The sequence below is a fragment of the Haliotis rufescens genome, unplaced genomic scaffold (assembly GCF_023055435.1).
Source record: "Haliotis rufescens isolate VD_foot unplaced genomic scaffold, xgHalRufe1.0.p SCAF_11, whole genome shotgun sequence".
Lineage (NCBI taxonomy): Eukaryota > Metazoa > Mollusca > Gastropoda > Lepetellida > Haliotidae > Haliotis > Haliotis rufescens.
This window is the reverse complement of record NW_025963791.1, coordinates 492,598-507,198: the sequence shown is the minus strand read 5'-3', so window position 1 is coordinate 507,198 and position 14,601 is coordinate 492,598. Positions and strand designations below refer to the sequence as shown.

The window sequence follows — 14,601 nt, the reverse complement described above, 5'->3', positions numbered from 1 at the left end:
CCGGCGTTGGAATTAAGTTTTACCGATGCCATTATCCCAAGACTAATTGGCGAAAAACTCCGACTTTACATTCCGGATTGCAATTGTCTGGGAAGCATCTTGTCCATGGTGAAGAAAATAATTGGATTAGAGCCAAATTCGCCACGGAAAACAAATAACGGCTGGCGTTATTGGATTTGGGAGTTATCAAAGCAAGAAATGAGGTGGAGATTTCCAGAGAACGATAAAACCCATGTGGTGTCATTGTTCAACGTATGTTCTGGTGAAATAGTATTTATATTAAATTGTCCTTTTAAGTTTAGTTCGATAGAATATATTATGTATTTTGTGTTGTATGATCCCAAATTAGATTACAATGCATCCAATCCCCGTTCTGCTGAAGGATATCTGTTTTTCAATTTATTTTCATGAATTCTTCCTGTTGATCAAAGAAATATAGTTTTTGAAAGTGCTATAACTTTTTACTCAGTCCTGTGACTCTAGCTTTAGGGACATCTGCACATCCCTTGATGATTCAATGCCAAAACCTTGTGGAGGCCAATTTTAGAGAAGGATATTTTTGGACAAGTACACAATCACATCGAAATGTGGTAATTCAATACACTTTCGGAAGATTCTAATATTTGACAGTTCATTTGCCCAGACACCTTCCATATGTTTAATAGATGACAGCAGTATTTCAAATACTGGAAGTAGACGCCAATGAAAGCATTTGGTTGTACCAGAAAACACTTCGATAAAACGAAATGGTATGTGATGGAAAGAGCACCAGGACCCCATGTTACTGTGGGAGCTATTCATCGTCCGCTATTTCATTTATTGCCACATCACTCAAGTTAGAGAGAAGTCCCTTCACTCAGTGGGGAGACCAGCAAGACGCATTTGTCTTGGAGAATTCTTTAACCTTTGATTCCGGACCAAATATTATCTTGGTTCAGAGAGAAAGGTCCATATAAGGGAGTTGGCGAACAAATTGAAAACTATCGATTTGATGTTTATCACGGAGAAGGGTATAACAATGTACGGCAGTAACGACCGAAACCCTCACGGTCGATGCATGGAAAGTTATAGAGGAGTTTTCATATTTGCTCATTTGTGGAATGGGTTTGTTTAGTGATGGTAAGGTTCACTGCTATTGGAAACTGTCTGGATGGGTCTTTTTGACATTAGATGCGGCCAAAATGTTTCTATTAATAAACTGGCGTGACTCTATCATCAGAATATGCTAAAATATTCCTCGCGTGGTGAACGTGCTTATGCCCAAACAAGGAAATATATATTTTCGGCCGCGACTATGAGCTGTGTGGATTTGTTAGTCTGGCACCAACAAAGGGAAACGATGATGTTGAGTAGTTTTCAAACATATTTGTATGTTGCATCATGTATAATCGTAATACTATGCAGTTTCATAAGATGGTGAATGAATAACTTTTCAAAAGTCACGTTTCAAATCAACTTGAAACTGTTGGAGGGTTTTGTTGTAACTTAATTTCTGCTGGAGTTGAACTGAATTCAGCATGTACGTCGATTATGTACATATTCCATACAGTGGAGCAATAATTAATCTACCATACGAAGTTCTTATAATACCCGGGTGTAATATAGCACCTTTATCTAGTGATCAGTATGGATCCCAGAAGAGAAATAAATTAAAACACAGAAATCGCCCAAGCATCCTGATGACACCCCGTTCCCATTCCTAGGCGCATAATGTCTTCCGGCTGCTGAGCATCCTCCGGCATTGGCGGCAGAGTAATGGAGTGTTATTCGGCTTGTTCCCAAAATATAATGAAAAGCATACATCAAAGCATTAACAAGATGGGGGTGACTTGGCCGGAACTATTTGTACAATCTTAACAGGATTATAAATTGCACATAAGCCCAGCGAGAACGCAGTTCTTCATGGAAACCAATGAATGCATCCACGTGGAATCACCTAGATGTGAACCCACTGATATTTATGCTGAAGGAAGTTTATGATTAGAAATATGTTATTAAATGTATGCAGAGTGTATGGCAATTTAACATTCGATTACTCTGTAATATTTGCTTATCTGAGCTCACGCTTCGATTTCACTCACCTATCGATTTGCCAGTGTGGTATGACGTGGATGTAAAATACTTTATACACGTATTTGCTTACCCTAATGCTAGATTGGACATTGTAATTACAAGTGAGTTTTATGTAATCGTCGAGAAAAGGAAACTGTTACTACACTTGCTCCACCGTCATAAAAAGAGCAATAAAGTAACACATTGTTGACGCAAACTGACACATTGCAACAATTGAATAGATTTCCAGATGTGCTTTTTGATATTACTTGATGAATTTTTCTACAATAGACCTTACTATCGTAGTAAAAATTGGTATGAGAGAATAATAAAATGAAATAAAATTGAAGACTAAGAACTGTGTTCTATTAATCACTACAGATTAATGAAATGGAATTAATAATCTGAGCGGAGTAAATTATGTTTGGCACTTTAGCGGGAAGTAAAAGAAAGAAGTCCAGGGTTATGTATAATGAAGATATATTCGCTTGCATAGGATTTTTTGGGGTATTTGACTGATGTATTGAACAACTTTAATTTTGAAATTCCAATTATAATCCAGTGAATATCGATTATTTTTGGAATTTGAAAAAAGATGTGAGAAACCCTGGGCACTAAAGGGAAATCCTACAAGTTATTGCTGTGTCTCGGAGCCATCAGTTATCTAAAGGATTCAACCAAGCCATCATTTTGTAAGAACTTCCAAATAATTCTTTCAGAAGGTGTGGTGAGGCGAAATAATAGCGTCCATTACGGATCATCAGATGACTATTTCAAAAGGCGTTTGACTCATTACAAATTTTCCGCTTCCCTTTTTCTCTAAAACATGACTTAAAACATTCTTCTATGAAGGCTTTTATGAAAAAATAAATATAATAATTTCGCTTGATGAAGATATCTGAGGGCTCCGAAGGACAACTGTCCTCAAAGAAAATGTGCGGTTTTAAATCAGGAAATGCATAATGCTTGAATTATGAAATCAGAAGGATATGTTTAGATAATTCGATTTATATTTATGCTTGTGGATTAAATGTACTGATGCTCACGGGATGAAATAATATCAATCTGATGTCAATCTTCCAATGTGCACCCACTTCCACCATTGACATTTTTGTTTCTTTATTCGTTCCATAAATGCATTTTTTACCCACAAAGAGGCCATTGTGTGTTGGTCTCACTGACACAAGATCTGCCTCCTTCGAGCTGTTTTAAACTTTACACAAAACAGAATATGTTTTTAGTTTCCCAGAGGTCATATTATCCTCCCCAATTTCCACCCTAGGTTATAAAGATTAGCACTGGAAGAAGCTACATCTATGAGATACGTGTGTATGAATAAACATGGCAATATCCGTGGCATTTCTTCACGGGCTGATTGCATTAAAGACGAAGGCGCCTGTGTGGAAACTGAAGAAAGACATCCGTCGAGCAGTATTTACTGTTTTAATGACAAGAGATCTGATCCATGAAATTAGATTTACCCAAATCGGGAAGAAGACGTGTTTATTGTAGCAATAAATTTTCAAACAAGAGGTCAGTCAATCATACGCGTTCAAACTGGACCACCTGCAGTATGGAATATGGACACAGATTCTTACATGTTCAGTTGCAAAAGTTAACGCTGTTGGGAAGTGCACTTTCGTCCAATTTTGTATCTTATATGATCAATTTAGAATGAACTATTGGCTGTTGTACTGCTTTTTGAACGTTTGAATGTTTGGCCAGAAAATTGTTTTATGAACAAAGCTTAGTTTAAAGCATTTCCATTTTACATTGGTTTGGCATTGAACTTCCTTAGTCGAGCAGTTTGCGCTTCACTATCACGTTATACTGAACACACAGACTATCAATGTCTTCTGAATAAAATTGCTGCAGCCAAACTCATCATTCTACTGGAACACAAACTATATAATTGTCTTCAAACACAATGTATATATATATATATATACACACGAACAAGTAGGCGAAATAAAAGAGAAATGCTAAATCTCTGTCGAGGAAACTCGCGTAAATGCAAGGATAATAAATTCCAACTGCATCTTGATACCAATGGCATTTACATATCCGATGATCGAAAACGGTAATGCGCCCTAAATACAAAAAAAACAAGATACAATAAAAGTCACGTCCAACTCTCGAGCTCTCTCGTTGAAATGAAACCGGACGGAAGGTAGACCGTAAACCCGGCAATCTGCATGGGATGCAGTCATTCAAGTCAGTGTTTGTCCAAGTTTTATGAACTAAATTGTTTCCCCTTCCGAATTCCCATTTCAGATACAAGGGCAATAAAACCACGCATTTCTGGTCCGAACTGAATAAAAGTGCTATTTCTTAAACCAGAGGGGACACTTAGGTAATTTGAGGAAATCCTCTCCTCTAATAACACACTGATATCGAATTCATGTATCTTTTAAGATTATTCTATCAAAGGGGCACCCGACGGAACTAGTCTTGTCAAATTGCTCCGACACGCTGTAGTATTCTCACTTGGGAAAACTTCGATTACTCCAAACAATCTTTTTCGTGAGGAGAATTCGTTGTGATACAGTCTAATGAAATGCTCCCATCCGCTTAAATTGCCTGATATGGCCCCAAACATCCGTGAAAGCCAATTTGTAGTCCCCACTTCATTTGTACTGAAGTTCGAGCTAGTTTCGTCGAAGCGAATGTCCTCGTGTCCACTGTCATTCACATACAGGGGAGTAGTCATTGTGTCTACAGTCACTCACATACAGGGGAGTAGGCACTGTGTTTACTGTCACTCACGTTTAAAGAAGTAGTCATTGTGTATACCGTCACACATACAGGGAAGTAGTCATTGTGTCTACTGTCACTCACATACAAGGGAGTAGTCATTGTGTCTACCGTCACTCACATACAGGGGAGTAGTCATTGTGTTTACTGTCACTCACATACAGGGGAGTAGTCATTGTGTCTACTGTCACTCGCATTTAATGAAGTACTCTTTGTGTCTACTGTCACTCACATACAGGGAAGTGGCCATTGAGTCTACTGTCACACACGTACATGGGAGTAGTCATTGTGTCTACAGTCACTCACATACAGGGGAGTAGTCACTGTGTTGACTGTCACTCACGTTTAAAGAAGTAGTCATTGTGTCTACTGTCACTCACATACAAGGGAGTAGTCATTGTGTCTACCGTCAGTCACATACAGGGGAGTAGTCATTGTGTTTACTGTCACTCACATACAGGGGAGTAGGCATTGTGTCTACTGCCACTAACATACAGGTGAGTAGTCGTTGTGTCTACTCTGCCATTAACATACAGTGGAGGAATGACTGTGTCTACTGTCACTCACATTTAAGGGAGTAGTCATTGTGTCTACTGTCACTCACATTTAAATGAGTAGTCATTGTGTATACTATCACTCACATTTAAGGGAGTACTCTTTGTGTCTACTGTCACTCACATACGGGGAAGTAGTCATTGTGTCTACTGTCACTCACATGTAAGGAAGTACTCTTTGTGTGTACTGTCACTCACATACAGGGGAGTAGTCATTGTGTCTCCTGTCACTCACATACAGGGAAGTAGTCATTGTGTCTAATGTCACTCGCACTTAAGGAAGTACTTTTTGTGTCTCCTGTCACTCACATACAGGGTAGTGGCCATTGAATCTACTGTCACTCATGTACATGGGAATAGTCATTGTGTCTACAGTCACTCACATACAGGGGAGTAGTCATTGTGTAAACTGTCACACATACAGGGAAGTAGTCATTGTGTCTACTGTCACTCACATACAGGAGAGTAGTCGTTGTATCTACTCTGCCATTAACATACATTGGAGGAAAGACTGTGTCTACTGTCACTCACATTTAAGAGAGTACTCTTTGTGTCTACTGTCACTCACATTTAAGGGAGTAGTCATTGTGTCTACTGTCACTCACATTTAAGGGAGTAGTCATTGTGTCTACTGTCACTAACATTTAAGGGAGTAGTCATTGTGTCTTCTGTCACTCACATTTAAATGAGTAGTCATTGTGTCTCCTGTCACTCACATACAGGGGAGTAGTCATTGTGTCTACTGTCACTCACATGTAAGGAAGTATTTTTTGTGTATACTGTCACTCACATTTAAGGGAGTAGTCATTGTGTTAACTGTCACTCACATGTAAGGAACTACTCTTTGTGTATACTGTCACTCGCATACGGGGAAGTAGTCATTGTGTCTACTGTCACTCACATGTGAGGAAGTACTCTTTTTGTATACTGTCACTCACATACAGGGAAGTAGTCATTGTGTCGACTGTCACTCACATTCAAGTGAGTAGTCATTGTGTATACTATCGGACACATTTAAGGGAGTGCTCTTTGTGTCTACTGTCACTCACTTTTAAGGGAGTAGTCATTATGTATACTGTCACAAACATTTCAGGGAGTATCATTGTGTCTATTGTCACTCACATACAGGGAAGTAGTCATTCTGTCTACTATCACTCACATACAGGGAAGTAGTCATTGTGTCTCCTGTCGCTCACATAAAGGGAAGTAGTCAGTGTGTCTACTATCACTCACATACAGGGAAGTAGTCATTGTGTCTCCTGTCGCTCACATACAGGGAAGTAGTCATTGTTACTACTGTTACTCACATGTAAGGAAGTACTCTTTGTGCATACTGTAACTCACAAACAGGGAAGGAGTCATTGTGTCTCCTGTCACTCACATGTAAGGAAGAACTCTTTGTGTCTACTGTAACTCACATACAGGGAAGTAGTCATTGTGTCTCCTGTCACTCACAACAGGGAAGTAGTCATTGTGTCTACTGTTACTCACATTTAAGGAAGTACTCTTTGTGTGTAATGTCACTCACATACAGGGAAGTAGTCATTGTGTCCACTGTTACTCACGTTTAAGGAAGTAATCTTTGTTTCTTCTGTCACTCACATACAAGGAAGTAGTCATTGTGTCTACTGTTACTCACATTTAAGAAAGTACGCTTTGTGCATACCTTCACTCACATACAGGGGAGAAGTCATTGTGTCTCCTGTCACTCACATACAGGGGAGTAACTATTGTGTCTCCTGGCAGTCACATACAGGGGAGTAGTCATTGTGTTTACTGTCACTCACATGTAAGGAAGTACTCTTTGTTTATACTGTCACTCACATACAGGGAAGTAGTCATTGTGTCTACTGTCACTCAGATTTAAGTGAGTAGTCATTGTCACTCACATACAGGGGAGTAGTCATTGTGTCTACTGTCACTTACATTTAAGGGAGTACTCTTTGTGTATACTGCCACTCACATACAGGGAAGTAGTGATATTGCTTGAATATTGCTAAAAGCGGCGTAAAACCAAACTCACTCACTCACTCACTCACATACAGGGAAGTAGTCATTGTGTCTACTGTCACTGGCATCTAAGGGAGAAATCATTGTGTTTACTGTCACTCAAATCTAAGGGAGAAGTCAGCGTGTCTACTGTCACTCACATGTAAGGGAGAAGTCATTGTGTCTACTGTCACTCACATACAGGGAAGTAGTCATTGTGTCTACTGTCACTCACATCCAAGGGAGAAGTCACTGTGTCTACTGTCACTCGCATCTAAGGGAGAAGTCATTGTGTCTACTGTCACTCAAATATAAGGAACTACCCTTTGTCTCTACTGCCACTCACATGTTGTCACGATGTCATATAACACTCGGAAATGGGGGTCCACTCGGCATCAGTTGCTTACGTAACGACTGGGACAGACATGGAGCGGTGATGCTGCATTGCATACCTGTAGTCCGTGTGACGACGGATCCCGCTCCATAAAGTTTAAACAACCTGACGGACAGTTTCGAATAATTTAAAAACAAATTATTTCTTGTACTAGTAAAACCTATTGAATCAAGTTCCAGTATTGATTCCGCCCAATGTTATCGCTGGCCCGATGAACCGAGTGGCATTTATACCACATGAGTAGTCAGTGTACCATACTTACTGAATGGAAAACAATTATTCGCAAAAGTGGAGACTCAGAAGTCAGCCTTCAAGTAAGGCGATATTCAATATTGAAATCCATAGGATGCGTATGCAAATATTCCGGGGACACCAAACGTCGCTTGCTAGATTTATAAGAAACGTTTAGGCATGTTTTCTGTTGATAGGAAAGGGTGGATATTATTATGTGGAGTTGTGAGGATTTTCTGTATTATCAGGATAGTATGGATGACTGGAAGCCCTAAATCTTTTCCGTTGTCTTTGTCAAAACATTCCTGAAACACGTTCCATGCTGGTGGTAATCTCAAAATGCCGAGCTCGCACGACAAAGACGTTGACCAGAACATTCTGACTGTACACGAAACGTTGAATCCTCTCTCTCTACACAGTAAATATGGTTGAGAAGCACGAAATAGTTGTTAATCATATTTTCTCCGCGTTTCAACGCCATGAAAGCAAAAATGGATCGAAAAATTGGTTCTTGACGACTTCCTTGGGGCGTAATTGGTATATTCCTCAGATATAATAGCCCAGTTAATCGAGAACAATGCAAACATAACATGAATGACATGGCAAATCAAAATACTTGTACTCGGAAGCATCTTTTGATATAACGAATCGCCTTACTCTATATGCCACATGCATTTTTGATCATGAATAAACAATTAGAATATCTGTATTTACACGTTCATAATCGATTAGTCATCTATGTTTGTGCTCGAATATTTGTCGATATCTGTCAATATAAAAGCACTCCTTAAATTCTGTATTGTGTTAATTTCTAAGAAGAAATCCCAAGTTTCTTCGACGCAATATTAATTGTATATTGGTATATAGATTAAATATACAAGGGTAGAGGAAATTCAGTACAGAAACCAGCCTTAAATAAATAGTTGTATCTTATAGAATTCTACCATGCATAGAAATGATGGCTAGTCCAAAATCCTATTACTTGTTTAAGAAACTAAGTAATGAATAATCGATAAACATTAAACACGTTCATGACAAATACAAACTCCATGGTATGACCTGTCACGTGTTTTCGAGCTGTAAGAAATTAATTTGAGTCTTGGTTTAATCTAATAAAGATACTCTAAACATGGAAATTTATTAATTGGGTTATCTTTGGTAACATGCGATCGGGCTTGAGAACATGTGCAGTGGAGAGAATAGTAGAATAATATAATAACTTATGCTGACAATTGTGTTGTGTGTAGCATCAAATACAATCTTTGTCTCATCTAGAAGTCTGAAATATTATTTCGTCGGGCCCATGCATTAGATAAACATGTTGGTTTACAAAATTAACCAGACATGTTCTCTACACACTGTATCCTTTACAGAACCATATTACAGTTGTCAGCTTGGTACTTAATGCATCAGTTTGGTGGACATGACGGTTTTTGTTGCTCATTCCGAAGAGCTGATCGTCTTCTAACAACTGATAAACATTCATTCCAATTCAATGCAAGGATGGATTACAAACAATTTTACCACCATAAGAGGTGTAAAGGGGAGAAAAGAATGAAAGCCATCTTGTAATTGGTTTCTAATAGAAACGATTAATTCTCATTGATCTAAAAAATATGACAATTGAAGTAAATCATTTCTCCCTGACTATGAAAAACTCCTATGGATATCTTCATCCCTTGAAATACGACGGCAAACCACGCTATGCAGTCAAATGAAAGGAGTGTGATTGGTTAGGCGAGAACTGTCAAAAATTGGCCGAAAAAGTGGCAACACTAACATGTGCCCTGATTGGCGTCAATGTGTGTTTTTGCGAATCATGCAAACACGCTTGTCAGAATACACGAAAACCAGAAAACGAGATGTGAAATTTGCGATTGGGAGAACATGTTTTCTGTTTACTGGAGATTTTGGCACGTTGTCAACGGTGATTAATTGCAGTCACTTATTTCCCTCTCTTGGAAATGATGTTCATATCGTTGTATGATTCAGCTGTGAAGCTTAGTCTCCTTAGTCCTTTGTTAGAAAAGTACGCAATATTAGTTGAACAAATACTTCGCCAATGCAGTGTTAATGTTTTGGTTGTGTCAGAGTGTGTTTGGTGTCGATGATTGAAGGCAATGATTGGTCTCATGTTTTGGGTAGTGTGTGAGTGGTGTTTTATGTCGACAGCGGTCATATGTCTTGAGTAGTGTTTGGTGGCGATGTGGTCACATGTTTTGGATGTCGCGTGAGAGTGTTGTTTTGAGGTGATGGTGTTCACGTGATTTGAGTTGTGTGTGAGTGATGTTTGGTTTCGATGAAGACACATGTTTTGTATGGTGTGTGAGCGTTTTTTGTGTGGCTATGGTGGTCACATGTTTTGGGTGGTGTGTGAGTGTGTTTGGTGGGTATGTGGTCATTATGTGAATGATCTTTGGTGGCGATGGTAGTCACATGTTTTGTATAGTGTATGAGTGGTGTTTGGTGGCGATGGTGGTCACATGTTTCGGGTGGAATGTGAGTGGTGTTTGGTGGCGATGGTGGTAACATGATTTGTATAGTGTATGAGTGGTGTTTGGTGGCGATGGTGGTCACATGTTTCGGGTGGAATGTGAGTGGTGTTTGGTTGGCGATGGTGGTAACATGATTTGTATAGTGTGTGAGTGGTGTTTGGTGGCGATGGTGGTCACATGTTTCGGGTGGAATGTGAGTGGTGTTTGGTGGCGATGGTAGTCACATGTTTTGTATAGTGTGTGAGTGGTGTTTGGGGGCGATGGTGGTCACATGTTTCGGGTGGAATGTGAGTGGTGTTTGGTGGCGATGGTGGTAACATGATTTGTATAGTGTATGAGTGGTGTTTGGTGGCGATGGTGGTCACATGTTTCGGGTGGAATGTAAGTGGTGTTTGGGGCCGATGGTGGTCACATGTTTTGTGTAGTGTGTGAGTGGTTTTTGGTGGCGATGGTGGTCACATGTTTTGTATGGTGTGTGAGTGGTGTTTGGTGGCGATGGTGGTCACATGTTTCGGGTGGAATGTGAGTGTGTTTGGTGGCGATGATAGTCACATGTTTTGTTAAGTGTGTGAGTGGTGTTTGGTGGCGATGGTGGTCACATGTTTCGGGTGGAATGTGAGTGGTGTTTTGTGGCGATGGTGGTCACATGTTTTGTATAGTGTGTGAGTGGTGTTTGGTGGCGATGGTGGTAACATGATTTGTATAGTGTGTGAGTGGTGTTTGGTGGCGATGGTGGTCACATGTTTCGGGTGGAATGTGAGTGGTGTGTCGTGGGGATGATGGTCACATGGCTTTGGGTGGTTTGTCTTCCGATCTTAAACTTAGAGAGGAACATACTGTCTATATGGCTCAGAGATTCACGGGAGTACATATCGTAAACAGGACATGTTTCGCCTTTTCTCCAGATCTACTTGATGGACTGAACATATTTGGGTGTTTCTAACAATGAAGAGGCTCATATTTGTTCACGACGTTATCATTCTAAAAGAACGGATAAATTCATGATCAAAGATCTTCTAAGAGTTAACCCACAACATAATTGTTTTTATGTTATCGTGTAGTGAGATATATGTAACCTAACTGGGTGATGTAACCTAACTAAACGTCAAATGTGACCGTAAGCTGATTCACCTCATGTAATACACTGTATAGGACTTCCAAACATAGTTTAAGACAGATGAGCGACCCGTGAAGATCCGGGGTAGAATAGGTCTTCAGCAACCCATACTTGCCGTAAAAGGCGACTATGCTTGTCGTAAGAAGCGACTAACGGGATCGGGTGGTCAGGCTCGCTGACTTAGTTGATGCATGTCATAGTATCCCAATTGCGTGGATATTGCGCATGATATCAATCACTGGATTGTCTGGTCCAGGCTCGATTATTTGCAGACCGCCGTCATATAGCTGGAATATTGCTGAGTGCGGCGTTAAACAACAATCAAATTAACAACGTCAGGCAATCAGAATATACTTTATTTTTCGTATTGGAGATACTGAAATCCAGCAACATGGCTGCCAGATTGCTTAAAACTTTTTATTCTATTTTATTTAGTTGTGGTTTTCTAGGTTGTGCCTCGTAGTGCCAAGCTGTCATGCACGCCTGGAACCACGTATATGATCAATGTTAGGGGAAAACCTATTGTGGTTTTTTTATATTACATATTACATTGATTTTTTAGAAGTTTCAATGTTAGTTGGATGAGACATGCAAACATATACTATTTTAGGGTGTAAAATACACACTCCATATTTTCAACAATATCGATAATGAATTAGAATATCGGTGCAAATTTATTCGTAAATGGAGAAAAGTTCGGATGAAAATTGATTATAGAACACATCTCTCGGAAGCACAATCATGAAAACTTGAAGTCTAATGAAGTGGACCATGTACTGCAGTACAACATCCTCCTATAACCTGAAGGCGTCTTCACGTCATAGCATGTCCTGTTGCTGTTCCTTGCAGCAGACTCAAGGACCAAAAATATATATCAACACGCACGATCAATTACGCGCGAGGAACACCGGAAACTTACGAGAGTACTCGACTCGGTAATCTCCGGCAAATATTCTACAGTAACACAACAGTAACATTTGATTGAGACATATATAGTATCCCCTCGACAGATGGAGGAGGGATTTCATAGTCAGAGTATTTGATGAAAAGATTAATCAAGCTTGCTCTTAATGGCATCTGAAAGCACGTGCGAGAAAACGGACCCCATGCCCCGTCCTCCCATGCATCAGAAGTGTCAATAAGCAACAATGGCTCCTGCTTGAGTGTTTAGCACGTCATTATTTTGTTATTCATCAGTCCTCTCCCTTTCTATATCACGTATTATTGCGGGCGGTTATAGGTTTTGGAGTTTATTGACTGCGGTTTTGTACAAACTGATATTAAGATTGTTTTTATATTCATATTTTTTGCTGTTGGTGCGATTATCGAAACACATATCCATCTCAAGATGTCGTAAGTTATATCGATTTTAAAAAATAAGCTCTGAAAAGACAACAGATAAACTTTATTTAATTATATATCTACCTGTTACTTTCTTACTGAAAGTGAGATGAAATAATCTCTCGTCAACCGCTTCACTCGATGACCCTGCGATACTACAAGCAAGTGGTGCGGCTTTTATTGTCGTACTTGCAAATGTCACTTTGGTAACTATTGTTTAAAATTGGATTTAAAAAGTTTCTTATAGTTAAAACAAAAATTAGTTAAGCTTCCTCTTATTTTTCAGCAAGATAAATGCAGATCTGCCTTCCTATAAAATATTCTTTTCAGTGAACGGTCTACAAAAGTAACGTATGTCCATAACGTTTACAAAGAAGTGTTTCTGTTTAACATTTCCAGTGCTCTTCTTCCCACATGTAAAGACATTCTTCAGAATAGAACCAGGACATAAAACACTGGATGCGAGAAAAATATAATGTGATTTAGTATATAAAGTACAATATCTTAACAATGAGTAAATTGTATGTAACCTTTACTCTGTATTCCAAGGACATGTTCAGGAAGGAATCATCGCATTAATGAAGTCAGCAAGTGAATGGTACGCACGCTGGGCTTGGCGTGATGGATCGCATGGTTGACACAATGTCCTGGAAACATTCGCTTATTCAATATTACTAAACTACTGAACCTGTTCTCCAGGATGTGTCGCTTTGTTCATGTCGAATGACGTCAGTATGGGAAGAATTGTATCAAACAGCATTGCAGCTGTCTGTGCGCGAAAGGACCTTTAATAATGTACGAAAACTTTATTGCATATATGGTAATTTATCGTTATCCTAAAACTATGTAAAACTTTTCAAGAGAGTTCAGATCCAGCTGAAGTGCGCGCCATCACATCGTTCATTGCACACGGTCATCAGATATTATCGTGTTGCATTGTAAATGGTTACTCTTTGTGACCAAGAACAAACTCATAAAGAAAGATTTCTTGCTTTGATTAAAGGACATAATTCCTATAAATTTGTAAGCAAGATATCGCTCTGTCACGCTATCAACAGAAATCGATGTTTATGGTGACTATACACAGTGGTACTTCATATCAAACAGGGCCTAAATTCGCTGAGAATATAGTGTCATGTTACGTTTGTGTAGAAGCAATATTTTGAATGTTATCGTCCTGTCTAAACATGATCATTTGGTTGGTGACATACCCCACGATTTTCAAATGCTATTTGCCTATTTCATCGCTTGGCTGCAAACAGGGATAATGGATATCATCTATAAAACAGTGCCATGTTATTTGTGGCGTCGGTCGTGTAGGGTTTTAAAACATGTCGAGGCATTCTTTTTTGCGAGGACAAAGGTAAAATAAATGTCAATGTAAGTTCCATGTTCCTTTTTCACCAGACCATTATTTCTTTTCTCTCGAAATGTCTAGGTCACTAGCTCTATATGCAAGAGGCTAAATAAATGCTTTTACATAATTACATACACATATACAAATACATTCTAAGAATTCTGAATACTTTTAGGAGAATACCCGATATATATATATATATATATATATATATATATATATATATATATATATATATATATATATTGCCCGTTGTTTATATAGCAAACACAACTAATAGGTATTGGTTTGAACATACATTAAATAAAGAACAGTAT

General features: G+C 39.0%; 1 protein-coding gene across 1 annotated transcript in view; it reads right to left on the bottom strand.

The window, feature by feature from the left end:
* The window catches only part of LOC124113721 (choline O-acetyltransferase-like), a 121,190-nt gene that overhangs the window by 64,691 nt on the left and 41,898 nt on the right, over positions 1-14,601 (bottom strand). The window lies entirely within an intron of this gene.